The sequence below is a fragment of the Schistocerca americana genome, chromosome 5, assembly GCF_021461395.2.
Source record: "Schistocerca americana isolate TAMUIC-IGC-003095 chromosome 5, iqSchAmer2.1, whole genome shotgun sequence".
Classification (NCBI taxonomy): domain Eukaryota; kingdom Metazoa; phylum Arthropoda; class Insecta; order Orthoptera; family Acrididae; genus Schistocerca; species Schistocerca americana.
This window is the reverse complement of record NC_060123.1, coordinates 233,297,095-233,312,904: the sequence shown is the minus strand read 5'-3', so window position 1 is coordinate 233,312,904 and position 15,810 is coordinate 233,297,095.

Sequence of the window (15,810 nt, the reverse complement as noted above, 5' to 3'; positions counted from 1 at the left end):
TAATACGCTAGTCCATTTTGGACGCATTTGATAACGACGTCACCGTAGTTCACATTACCGCATTTACCACACACATGTCGGAAAGTCAGTTGATTACTTATTTACAGGTTTCATAGATGATTTGAACGATAATTTTATCGGAACGATGTGTAACAAGTTTGTTTACAGGATGTGTGTATATGATTAATGTTAACCCTAATGAACACATTACTTTTAGCACCTCTCATGACATACGCTTTTAAGAATGCTGAAGATTAGATGGGTAGATCACATAACTAATGAGGAAGTATTGAATAGGATTGGGGAGAAGAGAAGTTTGTGGCACAACTTGACCAGAAGAAGGGATCGGTTGGTAGGACATGTTCTGAGGCATCAAGGGATCACCAATTTAGTATTGGAGGGCAGCGTGGAGGGTAAAAATCGTAGGGGGAGACCAAGAGATGAATACACTAAGCAGATTCAGAAGGATGTAGGTTGCAGTAGGTACTGGGAGATGAAAAAGCTTGCACAGGATAGAGTAGCATGGAGATCTGCATCAAACCAGTCTCAGGACTGAAGACCACAACAACAACACCAGATTTTAAGTACAAAGTTGTCAGTGGAATACGTAGAGTTGTCCAGGAGAAATAATTTTAAATTAGATTTACAATTTGCTTCGCTAAGTGTCAGACATTTTATGTTATTGCCAAATCAAACAGTTTTATGTGGCATGTTGAGCTCTTTTCTGAGTCACTGGCAGCTTTAACAATGAATAATAAAAGTTATTTCTCCGTCTAGTGTTGTAGATATGTTCTTCTCAAATTGTGATGCATTACTTGTGACTAATGTCACTAACGAATATATACATTGTGATGGCGCAGTTAAAGTGTCTAGCTCATTGAAGAGCTGCCGGGATAAGAGAATGTTAAGCAATTTGATCCCTTTCAAGCCAACTGTTGATCGTGAAGCATCTAAAAGTACAGTCTATTGGTAACTTACGATGGTTCCTAATGCCTAGAGGACTTGGAATAGTGGCGGCTAGCTTCGTCGCTTCGATGTTGACTGGCAGCTCCGGGACATCTGTGGAACGCTTTTACACTGACCACCTGAATTGGGGAGAAACAATGCACCTAAAACATTACGAGCAAAGTACTTCCGATCTTCTCACAAAGACCACCAAGCATATTATCCAGAACAAAATGGGCGGCGTGTGACTAGTAGAAACCTATAGCCCTGGTGCAGCTCACAATGCATGGAACTTGAAGCATAAATTACCATGACACTTTTTCCACATTTTACGGGTAACGAGACTCCATTTCTTATTGAGCACTTGACTGATCTCGGTATGGAGAAAAATCAGACCAGTGTCCTGCCTCGGAGTAATGAGAAATATATTTCATGGTCTGAGAATTATGCTCCGCTTCCTACACTCGCTAAGTTTTATGCAGGTACCCCTCAGAAACTTGTCGAAACTCTGCCTCCAGACAATATGAAAATCATTCGAGTATTTTGATGAAGCAAAATTTCAGCTTGTGATGAGGAAGGGGATTTTCACATATGGGTAGTACGGAAAAATTCAACAAAACCAGGTTATCTGTCATAGCTACATTCACCAGCAACCTGACATGTGATGTCACAGCAGATCCTGAGTATGAGCATGCTATGAATGTTTGGCGGGAGTTCTACGGCCTTAATTTAGGACAGTATGCAAAACTTTATATGGGCATGGCTGTGCGTTTGATTGCTGATATTTTTGAGAAATTGTGTATACAAGACCACACATACGCTGTATTGTGCCTGTTATTACACAGAAATTGGTTTTTTTTCCGCAACAACGCTCAAGAAAACGAAAGTCAACATTGAACTATTGATTGCTGTTGACATGCTGAGTGGGAGGTTCAACACATCCAATGACCTGAGCTACATCATGTATCTGGACATAAATAAGTTATAAAGGCATGCCATGAAACAATCATTTCAGAACGACGAGTTTTGATGGCTGCCTGAAGACGAATGCGTCGGATTAGGTGAAAATATCCACAGTGTGATGGTTAATTTTGGTGTAGGATATGTTGGGGAGGCAGAACTCACGTACCCTACTAGTTTGCAAGACGCACACAGCGATTTGCTGCTATGTCTAGTGCAACTAGTTTTGCCACGAGGCCAGCTGGGTTGGCCGAGCGGTTCTAGGCGCTACAGTCTGGAACCGCGCGACCGCTACGGTCGCAGGTTCGAATCCTGCCTCGGACACGGATGTGTGTGATGTCCTTAGGTTAGTTAGGTGTAAGAAGTTGTAAGTTCTAGGGGACCGATGTTGTTAAGTCCCATAGTGCTCAGAGCTCCATCCTCTAACTGATAATGCTGGGGAACAAGCAGAGGTATGTTCTTCACTACTGCAATCTGCATCAGCTCTTAACTTTAAGATGGAGCTGGTTGAAATCAAGTGAGCTATCTCCTTCAAGCAGTCATGCTGGTAGAAGACGTATATTGATTTGAACTCCGAAAAGGGGGCTTCCATCAAGAATGATTTAGAAACAATTTTTTTATGTTTGTGAATAATGCAGTTTTCAGAAAGATAATGGAAAATGCCTTTGACACGTCTTCATAAGCGACCAATAAACCTTAAAGTATTGTTCCGCAGAGCAAGAAGTTTATTGGCCTTATGAAAGATGAGTCAAATTGTTTGCCAGTGGTGGAGTTTGTCGGTCTGACATCGAAGATGTAAGCATATTGCACATTGGGAAGTGCCATCCAGAGATGGATGCGTCATGCAACATCAAGCGCTCTCACGACTGAATACTACTTGCAGTGCCTGCACAGCGACGTTCCACTGCAGCTGCAGCATATGGTGCAGCAAACTAGTATTCAGTAATGACCGTTCAAGGTGTACACTGTGCTACAATAGAAAATCAGTCTGTCCCCTCATGATGATAAGCACGTCATTTGCGAGAATAGGATTGAAACTCACCTGCACTCAAACTATTCACTTGATGAGGGTCATGAGATTGAGAGAGAATGGCAGTGGGTGTAAATGTTGTAAGTATGTTGAATAGTATGAACTGTTGATCATATTGGAAGTATGTTTTTAGTAAATTGCGCAATGTTTGTGCTGACATAGATATGTACCATATATACGAGGGTTCAATGAAAAGTAATGCCTCCACCTTCGTTAATTGGGTTTGGATGGGATCATTTCAATAAATCAAATGCAGAACTAATCTTTAGAATGTGATCTTTAATTACCAATATTCATTTTTCTACATAATCACAAGCCAGTTGGATACATTCCTGCCAACGAAGAACAGGTTTACTGAATCCGTCACTGAGGAAGTCGACACTCTGTTTCCGCAACTACAGTCTCACAGTTCTCTCACCGTCTTCATCAGAAGCATAATGATGTACCCGCAGATCATCTTTCATTATCGGGAGCAGATGGAAGTCAGACAGTGCTAAATCTGGACTGTATGGAGGATGCTGTACGGTGGTGAGGTTCAGTCTCTGAGGTTCTGCTGTGGTGGCACGTGAAGAGTGTGAGTTGGCATTATCATGCTGCAGGAAAACATTTCCCTTTACCTTTCGGACCCTTGTTAGCCGTCGATTCAGAGTTCGCACCTTTGTGATGTAACGCTCTGGATTTATTGTTGTTCCACGATCAAGGAAATCAACATGGATAACGCCATCTGCGTCCCAGAACACTGTGGCATGATTTTTCCAGCTGAGGGCTGGGTCTGGAATTTCGTTTCCTGGGGCGAGTCTTTGTGTCGATATTCCATAGACCGACGTTTCGTCTCCGGATCATAGTGGTGTAACTAAGTTTCGTCTCCTGTCACAATTGATTGGAGAAAGACGTCACCTTCATTCTCGTAAAGCGAGAGGAGGTCCTGGAAAATTTCAAGTCTTTCGCTTTCATTTCAGAAGTCAGCATCCGGGGTATCCATCGTGCACAGAGCTTCCGATAGCCAAGCAAAGCAATAATGTGACCCACACGTTCTTGTGAAATGGCGATTGTACTTCCAAGGTCTCTCTGAGTGATACGACGATTGTCTTGAATCAATCTGTCAACAGTTTCTTGTAAAACTCTTTCGTTTCTGTCACAGGACGTCCAACTCTTTGTTGGTCACGCAAGTCGGGTATACCCGCCTCAGCATCTTTAAACTTACTCGCCCAACGACGCACAGTACTCGCATCAACACAATCACCACAAACTGCTTTCATTCTCTGATGAATCTCTTTTTGGGGTGACAACTTCTGCTGTCAAGAATTCCATAACTGCACGTTTCTTAATTCGCGTTGACCGACAGTCTACGCATGGTTCCATACATTACACTGTAACAACACAACTGTTCAGTGCTAAGGCTTACCGCCAATTGGAGCTGTAGACAAGAGGCTATAGAACAAACCAGTACCTGCAGCAAACCAATGCTGCCCACTGGTGAAGAGTTACGAAGGAGGCATTACTTTCCAGTCAATCCTGGTACAAGTAAATACATATATATGCTCACCACATGTGCTGACAAAAATGTGCACCAACTAAGCACGTATCCACACCATGTGTGCTCACGAAAATTGCACACAAAGTACACCTGTAAATATACCTTTAATGTCATGTATTCAAATGAAAGAATGTCACATGTAAATACATTCACATCATGTTTACCACAGATACTTACAAATATGTGCCTTGAACACCATGTACATGTATGTATAAAATAGTTTTTATGTTTCAGATGCTGCTAGCCATCCAAGTCTGTCGAGTGTTTAGCGCAAATATACAAGGTGTCCCAGCTATCTTGACCACCCAAAATATCTCTGGAACAATAACAGCTACTGGAAAACGACTTTCACTGGTATCAATGTAGGGCTGGGGCCCATGAATTAACATATTTGGAAACATTCTAAAACGAAAGCATAAGTTTTTTTAACACAAACTTGTTATTTTAAATGTACCTCCTACATTTTTTCTTCAGCAATCCATAGCATGACAAAGCACATACACAATGGCGTTGATTGCATCCCAATATTCCCATTATATCCAGAGATATTAAGACGCGAAGTTGACGCTTGAAACACCCGACATGCGCTGCTAGCGCACGTCCTCAGGCTCAGGCGTGAACCCCATGCTGCCCGTAATCGCGCAGCAGACCGTATTATTCGTTTCGGACCTCTTGATAAGTATGGAAGTGTGATTACGCATGTCAATCACATCGCGATTTACGACGTGCTACTCAATAGCCCTTGCATAACCAGTGTTACATAGGACTCCACCTCCATGCCGCGAGGGTAGGACCGACCAGTATCTCATGATCTTTAATTGCAGACCCCAACCCCAACATTTTATTCCTCCAACATATCGAACAAGGGGCTACTCGACGTATCACCGTGGCGAACTATGACGTATCACAACAGGCAGTACACTGCACCCTGAGCTCACGTACCGCGCAGAAGTAGAACAGATAATGGCTCTAAATATTACAGTATTTGCGATCTCGTTGGTTCTCATGGCAGCGTAGAGACAGGCAAAAGAAAACGTAACATACGTGTTACAAGAGAAGCTAATGAAGTAACTATTCTGACGACCGGGCACCGCAACCCACGGATAAGCGCCTGGATATTACACTGCGATTCCGGTATGTCCATAGGTAGTATTGTCGTAATACTGCCTTGTCATTAGTATCACCCATACCACGTGTCACAGTATCAAGAACTTCATGGCGCCAGTTTCCAGAACGGGTTGTTTTTTGTGAAAGGGCACAGTAAAAAATGCAAACGACCCCCATTTTCTTTGCAGTGGTACTATTTTACCATGGGTCTACGTTCACAAACCATGATAGCGTTAACTGGTGTAACATGAATGACTGGAGTGTAGACAATGCTCACTGCTTGCAGCACTTTGACCATCAACGTCCTTGGTCGGTTAACGTATGATCTTACATCATGAGGAACAAAGTCACTAGTTCGTAATTTATGAACGGCACCTAGAGTGGACATAAATATGGAGCATTTTTGGTACAGGAAGTACCAGTGATACTGCTGCATGTTGCCATAGAGGTCAACAACGTATGTAGTTTTAGCATGACGGTTGTCCCGTGCATTACATAAGTGAAGCACGGGAGGTTACACAGAGTTTCCACTTGTCTGTGGATCGTCAAAGACGACCCTATTTAATGGCTTGCTATATATTCGGATTTTACGTCGCCGGATTCCTTTCTGTGGGGATATTAAGGTCCCAACAGGCCATGAAGATATGGTCGACGGCCTGTGCTGACATTCCCGCAGATACTCTTCTGTCCTGCGTACGGTCATTTGAAAAGCAGATCACTAAGTATACCGAAGTTGACGGTAATACATTAGAACACTTACTCTTATTGGAAAATTAGAGTAGCGTTCACTTCAAGCCACAGCCAGAGTTGTACGTCGAGCAGTCCCCTGTTCGATATGTCAAGAGTACAATATTGTAAATGAGGTTTCTAATTTGTTGTTGTTGTTGTTGTTGTTCTTCTCTTCAGTCCTGAGACTAGTTTGATGCAGCTCTCCATGCTACTCTATCCTGTGCAAGCCTCTTCGTCTCACAGTACCTACTGCAACCTACACCTTTCTGAATCTGCTTAGTGTATTCATCTCTTGGTCTCCCTCTACGATTTTTACCTTCCACGCTGCCCTTCAATACTAAATTGGAGATCCCTTGATGCCTCAGAACATGTCCTGCCAACCGATCCCTTCTTCTAGTCAAGTTGTGCCACAAACTCCTCTTCTCTCCAATTCTATTCAATACCTCCTCACTAGCTGCGTGATCTACTCATCTAATCATCAGCATTCTTCTGTAGCACCACATTTCGAAAGCTTCTATTCTCTTCTTGTCCAAACTATTTATCGTCCACGTTTCACTTCCATACATGGCTACACTCCATACAAATACTTTCAGAACTGACTTCCTGACACTTAAATCTATACTCGATGATAACAAATTTCTCTTCTTCAAAAAACGATTTCCTTGGCATTGCCAGTCTACATATTATATCCTCTCTACTTCGACCATCATCAGTTATTTTGCTCCCCAAGTAGAAAAACTCCTTTACTACTTTACGTGTCTCATTTCCTAATCTAATTCCCTCAGCATCAACCGACTTAATTCGACTACATTCCATTATCCTTGTTTTGCTTATGTTGATGTTCATCCTATATCCTCCTTTCAAGACACTGTCCATCCCGTTCAACTGCTCTTCCAGGTCCTTTGCTGTCTCTGACAGAATTACAATGTCATCGGTGACCCTCAGTTTTTATCTCCTCTCCATGGATTTTAATACCTAGTCCGAATTTTTCTTTTGTTTCCTTCACTGCTTGCTCAGTATACAGATTTAATATCATCGGGGAGAGGCTACAACCTTGTCTCACTCCCTTCCAAACCACTGCTTCCCTTTGATGTCCCTCGACTCTTATAACTGCCATCTGGTTTCTGTACAAATTGTAAATAGCTTTTCGCTCCCCGTGTTTTACACCTGCCACCTTCAGTATTTGAAATAGAGTATTCCGGTCAACATTGTCAAAAGCTTTCTCTAAGTCTACAAATGCTAGAAATGTAGGTTTGCCTTTCCTTAATCTAGCTTCTAAGACAAGTCCTAGGGTCAGTATTACCTCACATTTCTACGGAATCCAAGCTGATCTTCCCCGAGGTCGGCTTCTAGTTTTTCCATTCGTCTGTAAAGAATTCGTGTTAGTATTTTGCAGCCGTGATTTATTAAACTGATACTTCGGTAATTTCCACATCTGTCAACACCTGCTTTCTTTGGTATTGGAATTATTACATTCTTCTTGAAGTCTGAGGGTATTTCGCCTGTGTCATGCACCTTGCTCACCAGATGGTAGAGTTTTGTCAGGACTGGCTCTCCCAAGGTCGTCAGTAGTTCTAATGGAATGTTGTCTACTCCCGTGGCCTTGTTTCGACTCAGGTCTTTCAGTGCTCTGTCAAATTCTTCACGCAGTATCGTATCTCCCATTTCATCTTCATCTGCATCCTCTTCCATTTCCATAATATTCTCCTCAAATACATCACCCTTGTATGGACCCTCTATATACTCCTTCCACCTTTCTGCTTTCCCTTCTTTGCTTAGAACTGGGTTTCCATCCGAGCTCTTGATATTCGTGCAAGTGGTTCTCTTTTCTGCAAAGGTGTCTTTAATTTTCCTGTAGGCAATATCTATCTTACCCCTCGTGAGATAAGCCTCTACATCCTTACATTTGTCCTCTATCCATCCCTGCTTAGCCATTTTGCACATCCTGTCGATCTCATTTTTGAGACGTTTGTATTCCTTTTTGGCTGCTTCATTTACTGCATTTTTATATTTTCTACTTTCATCAATTAAATTCAATATTTCTTCTGTTAACCGAGAATTTCTACTTGTCCTCGTCTTTTTACCTACTTGGTCCTCTGCTGCCCTCACTATTTCATCGCTCAAAGCTACCCATTCTTCTTCTACTGAATTTCTTTCCCCCATTCCTGTAAATCGTTCCGTAATGCTCTCCCTGAAGCTCCACAACCTCTGGTTCTTTCAGTTTGTCCATCTCCTTAAATTCCCACCTTTTTGCAGTTTCTTCAGTTTTAATCTACAGTTCATAACCAATAGATTGTGGCAAGAGTCCACATCTGCCCCTGGAAAGGTCTTACAATTTAAAACCTGGTTCCTAAATCTCTGTCTTACCATTATATAATCTATCTGAAACCTGTCAGTATCTCCAGGCTTTTTCCATGTATTCAACCTTCTTTTATGATCCTTGAACCAAGTGTTAGCTATGATTAAGTTGTGCTCTGTGCAAAATTCTACCAGGCGGCTTCCTCTTTCATTTCTTACCCCCGATCCATATTCACCTACTACGTTTCCTTCTCTCCCTTTTCCTACTGACAAATTCCAGTCACCCATGTCTATTAAATTTTCATCTCCCTTCACTCTCTGAATATTTTCTTTTATTTCATAGCACATTCCTTCAATTTCTTCGTCATCTGCAGAGCTAGTTGGCATATAGACTCGTAGTACTGTAGTAGGCGTGGGCTTCGTGTCTATTTAGGCCACAATAATGCGTTCACTATGCTGTTTCTAGTTGCTTACCCGCATTCCTATTTTCTTATTCATTGTTAAACCTACTCCTGCATTACCCCTATTAGATTTTGTATTTATAACCCTGTATTCGCCTGACCAAACGTCTTGTTATTCCTGCCACCGAACTTCACTAAGTCCCACTATACCTAACTCCAACCTATCCATCTCCCTTTTTAAATTTTCTAACCTACCTGCCCGATTAAGGGATCTGACATTCCACGCTCCGATCCTTAAAACGCCAGTTTTCTTTCTCTTGATAACGACGTCCTCTTGAGTAGTTCCCGCCCGGAGATCCGAATGGGGGACTATTTTACCTCCGGAATATTTTACCCAAGAGGACGCCATCATCATTTAACCATACAGTAAAGCTCCATGCCCTCAAGAAAAATTACGGCCGTAGTTTCCCCTTGTTTTCAGCCGTTCGCAGTACCAGCACAGAAAGGCCATTTTGGTTAGCGTTACAAAGCCAGATCAGTCAATCATCCAGACTGTTGCCCCTGTAACTTCTGAAAAGGCTGCTGCCCCTCTTCAGGAACCACACGTTTGTCTGGCCTTTCAACAGATACCCCTCCGTTGTGGTTGCACCTACGGTACGGCTATCTGTATCGCTGAGGCACGCAAGCCTCCCCACCAACGACAAGGTCCATGGTTCATGGTTCCAATTAGAAGTTATGAAATACTGGCCTGTAATATCGTCACAGATGAAGGTGGTGTTCGACGTGCCATTGGATGTTTAAGGGGAGTTGGTACATCCTATCCCAACAATGTTAAACTTAGTGATTTGGCTTCCCTGTATTTCAGGAACCACTGTAGCCATTCACATTAAACTTTTACTGGACATTAAACTGTATGTTCTGAGTCTACCGAACTACAATAATAGCATTTCAGTCACTGCTTTCGGAAATACAATTTTTTAGTTAGATGGTTAAAATTTTCTGTACTTTTTGTGTGTTATCCTAAATAATTTTAATTACACATGACATTATGTTCTTCTTTTAGTTCAGTAGACTCAGGATATGTATGTTATTACTCCCTGAAAAGTGGAATACTCTACTCGAAGTGGTTTCTGAGATTTAGGGTAAAATGAAACAGAAAATGTACATTTTCAGGAACGGTTTCTAAAGCTTCATAAGACTGTAACTCACTTAATATATTTTTACTTTTTTTTATTTTTAGTCAGTCAGAAGCACCCTGCACCAAACTGTATACGATCCTCTTGATCTTTTTCCAAGTTGTTTCCTCTTTTCTTCCTTCTGGACTCCTTATCGGCCAACTATGCTGCATACACTGCTTTATCAATGTGAACCTTGTCCGTCCGTTCAAGTTCTCTGATGCAGTTTGCTCCAGGATTAATTCCCATATGCTGTAGCACTTTCACCCTACCAGTGCTGTCATCATTAAAATCAATAAGAGCATCACTGACCCCGACTTTAGTGTCTTCATTGCAACAAAAACATTTTTTGGTAAGCGAATCCATATAAGATTATTGAACTACTCATTGGGATTTTGAGTCTTACCATGTAGACACTTCTTCAATAATTCAGGATTTTCCAGGTCTCTGTAAACAGGTTTTATGATATCCATGACTGCTTCTGGAATGGAATGATTAAGGCTGTATGAACTGTTTGAGTACTGGGCATTGCGGTAACTGCACCACGAATCAGGTGCAGGAGGGAAAGTATGGTGTACTGGTTTTTCATCAGTTGACAGTCTGTGTAAGAAGGTAGCCCAAACTGCCTGCTTCATTTTCAACAAATCCTCAATATTATTTCTAATGGCCATCCCATAATACTGCTGTAGTTCATAAATCATATTTTGTCTGCAAGCCTGTCTCTTATGGTTTTACCATCAGAAAGTTTCTTGTCTTCAAAGTGTGTTTATACTATGAAAGGATACAATACTGTTTTTGACAGTTGTACTAATACAAACACGTAATTTAACCTTTATAACACAGCAATCCATAGCCTTCTATATAGAAATTACCGATGTTATTAGCTCTTGGAGTAATGCACGTAAAAATTGTAACATTTTAAAGCGGTGTAGACTATACTTTAATAAATAAAATAAAATAAAATACTCCCCATGTGAGTTTATAAGTTATATATATATATATATTGAAACACGTATGTAACATAGCAGCGATGGCGAGGCATTGTAGCATCTGTGACCAGAGAGTATGCGCTTGACCGCGCGAGTGTTGCGAGCGGTTCTCAGTCTGTTAGTAGTAGTCAGTAGTCAGTTAGTGAGTCGTTGCGAGTCTGTCGAGTCAGTCGTTGCGAGTCTGTAGCTCTGTCTAGTTGTCGCTATGCAGAGCAGTACTCTGTCAGTAGTCGTCGCGTGCGGTACGCTAATAGTCGTCATGCAGAGCGGTCGGTCAGTAGTAGCAGCCCAGTGCGGTTGTGTGATGTAGGCGGTCGGCAATACTGGTCAAGATGAGGAATAAGGTATACTGTTAATTAATATAATCATTAGATAATGGAAAATTTTATTTATTGTAATGATTCTCCAACAAGTCTCCCAATAATAATTTTTTATTTCAAAAGCATTTTCTCAAAAATTTAATTTTTTATTGAACTCAAGATTTCGTTGCCCTTCCCATTTCACTCCACTTCTTTAAAAGACAATTTTTAGTAAAATCACAAAAAAAGAGAATATTATTATTTGCAACGCAGTTCCTCCAAGCGGTGCGTAACAACAAGAGCAGATATGTGACATCCATTTATTCTGAGGTAAGACTTTAATTCTGATTGTTTTACACAGGGCCAAAGACCGATATTTCGGTTTAATTGAATTTTCTTATCACTGAATGGACTTTAATTTTTTTTGAAGGATTTACATTCGAGTCAGATTGCGTATTTCACATTTTTGTTGCCATTGTCAGTACATTTCATTGTGGGCAGGTTACGCTTAGCGCAATGTCCATTAGGATTCATAATTAAATATTGTCCTATTCCCTTCTTTCAAAATTTTGTGGGGAGGTTACACTTGGCGACACCCAGTCCAGGATCGTATTTCGTTGAGAGTCTTTTGAGCAACAGTCAGACATCTGCTCTTGTTTGCTTAGATATAATTAGGATTTAGCGCAACGCTTTTAATAATATTGTGACTTTCTCTCTACAGGTCAACGGCAGTTTGTTGCTTTGTTGTATTTGTGTTGCTTTTGCACTGTGTCGATTTGTTTTGTGAAAAATTTTGACTATTGTTAAAATGCCGCGAAAGACTGTGAATAGTGTATCGCGAGGTATTTTGAATGAAATTACCGACTTAAACAGCGTGACCGATAGTAATTGTGACACGCAGTGTGATGATGACAATCCTGCGTCCACTAACAATCAGTGCATTCCAACCACTAGTGATGACTTTTACCCTGATAATGAACAAACGAACTCAATTGTCTCGTTTGTTAATTTGACGACAATTGATGACGCAGAACGCTCTATTGTAATGAGCGCTGCCCGGCTTAACACATCCGATTTGGAAAACTCAAGTAACGAACAGACAATTTTGTCTAATGAAAATGAACAGATCACACAAAGTAGGACGGATTTATTTAATTCCGAAACAATGACTGATAGTGTGCATTTGACTGGTAAACCTTTTTCTAAAATGCAGAATGACCAAATGGTCGCACAGAACGTGACAATTGCACATATACCACCACACAGCACAGATAATAGGAATGGTAATTTTGAATCGGATCCAATTATGGCATTTTTGCGGGAAAATTTCAAACAGCTTAATGAAAGATTTGATAAAAGTGACGAAAAACTAGACAAACTTAGTGAGCAATATAAACAACTTAATAAAGAACTTAATGAGCAGATTACAGCTGTTACCGTGCAATGTCGGGATAATAAAGTACAATTACGTGTAGATACTAAGACTTGTGCTAATACCAGTAATGAAGAAGTTGGCACTGTTGCACAAGAATTAAGTAGCACACGTGTAGACACAACAGAATCACATGAAGACAAGACTAATGCAGTCACTGAACAATGTTCAGCGAACGAAACACAGATACACGAAATTAATGCAGTCACTGAACAATGCCCTAAAAACGCAGTACAGATTCGCGACGAAGTTAATTTACAGTCAGTGGAAGTTTCACACACTCTTAATACGGAAGTTGTTAATAAAAGTGAACGACACAACAACCAAATTGACGAAAGTATTAAAGTAACAGAATTAACAATTATTTCAGTCACCAATACGTCACAGAATCCGCCACTTTGCGAGCATTTGTCAGAGTCACGCAGCGCGTATCATGTGAGCAATTTACAGAGACTACGAGACGTAAAATCCGAAAAGCTACGCGACTTAAAATCTGAAAAGCTACGTAACTTGAAGTACGAAACGACACAGACAAATAGATTCACACACAAACCCGAACGTGTTCTCAAATTCAGTGACGAGAACGTTGATAATAAGCAGTGTGCATTTGTAAGAAAATGTAAGGAATTTAATAACGGGAGAACACAGATACACGCTTTGCACTGTATACGACAATTTATCTTTGTACATTCACCGCTACTACCTGTAATGCAGAAACTAGCTTTGAACCAGATGCGACAATTTATTTTTGTATTTACAACAGCATTGCCTGTAATGAAGAAACCAGAATTAACTTGGATACAAGTATTTGCTTTTGAATTTATACCGCTATTGCCTGTAACGCAAAAGCTAAAATTTATTTGCAGTGCGTAATTGACCTCAGGGGATTCATTACGCTTTAATGAATATGTGCCGTAGCGAGCATAGGGCCCCGAGCTGTAGTAGTGCTGTTTCATCTTTAGTTTTCTGCACTGCTGCCTTTTCTTCTACTATCCTTTATATCTATCCAAACTGCTCTTTAACTATTGCTCTACCTAGTATTAAGAAATATTGTACTGAAAACCCGATATGACAAATATTTTACCGAATGTGACAATTTTCATTAGGCACTCCAGAATCACGAGAACTTAAATAACAGATAAAAATCGTAATCATCAGTATGTGTAAAATTATTAGTAACAGGAACCACATTTTGGTAACAATAGACCTTTTCACCACAACAGCATGAAAGTCAGCCGCTTAGCATACCTAACCAACAATGCAGTCTACAAGGTCAACCAAACTTTAATGTTTCGCCGCGTGCACGTAAAGTCTCAGCTACAACAAATAGTAACGCATGGCAGCAAAGAAACAACTACGTACAGACAACACTCTATTTCAACTCGTATCGCAATACACCGTATAGGAATGACTATCACGACAGACGTAAAAATAATGAGCACAATTCTCGGCGTACATTTAATAACAGTCGATCTAATGAGCAGCAACAACATCAGCAACAACAAATAATCATGAATGAAACAGACAATAGGTGTCATCCATAGCGTAACACGTCAGTAAGAAATAACAAAGCAGTTCATATAGTGGATATGCCACAGCATCCTCCCGTAAAATAAATAACGGCACGTACGATAGATTTTAACCAGATACAGCACAGATTGCATATTACAGTAACGCAAACATTACTTTTGACACGCAGAATTTTGCTCACGAGAATGTTATTTGAAACATGCTCTGTTGAATGCACGACTTTTATCGCACCCAGATCTTACTAGAAATTTTTCCATTGCCACTGACAGTTCGAACACCGCTTTAGGCGTACATATTTTCCAGGAAATTGAAGAAGATGGTTCAACAGTTATTAAAAACATCGCATTTGCAAGCCGCATTCTGTCACATGCTGAACGAAATTATTCCGTTACAGAACTGGAAACATTATGTGTTGTATGGGCTTTTACGAGATTTCGGCACTTTCGTTATGGCAGACATACCACCGTTTACACAGACCATAGAGCTATACAATTTTTGCTTTCAGCTAAATTTACTCACGACAGATTAAGCAGATGGAAACTTTATTTACAAGAATTTAATTTTACAATTGTTCACATTCCCGGCACACAAAATGTTATAGCAGACGCACTATCGCGTTCCCTCGGCAACAATCAGCAAGACGTAGCAACCAACTTCTGCAAAACAAATTTCAGTGTCATGTACATTCAGCAAGTTGCATTTGAAAACTTTATTTCATCGTCATTACAGGACATAGCAAAGGAGCAAAATAAAGACAATGTGTGGAAAGAAATTAAACAGCTTTGGCAAGATAAGAATAATGTTACGATTAGGAACCACTACACTGTACGCAATGACATTCTGTTTCGCCGCTCTCATCCTGATAGCAACAATTGGTTATTATGCATACCTGACGAACTGGTCAACAAACTAATTTGGTACACTCATTTAAGTTACGCACATTACGGAGCAAGAAAATGTTTTCTTATACTGAGACAGAACTGTTATTTTACCAACATGGAGAAACGTATACGACGAGTTTTAGCGTCTTGTAAAATTTGCCAGAAAGCTAAATCAGACACCACTTCACATATTCCTCCATTATATCCCATTATACCTGTTAAATTAAGACACATGGCCGCAGTAGATATTTTTGGTCCGATTCCGAGAACTAACAGAGGTTTTTGCTACATCTTTGTCGCTGTTGAGCTCACTTCAAAATTTGTTACTTTCACTCCATTACGCAAAGCTACTGCTAAAACTGTTTCGAAAGCATTTGTAAAACATTTTCTCTCTCAGGTAGGGCATGTAATGAAAGTAATTTCTGACAATGGATCTCAATTTCGTAGTAGCATATGGACACGCATGTTACGAGCCAGAAACATTTCTCCGATCTATA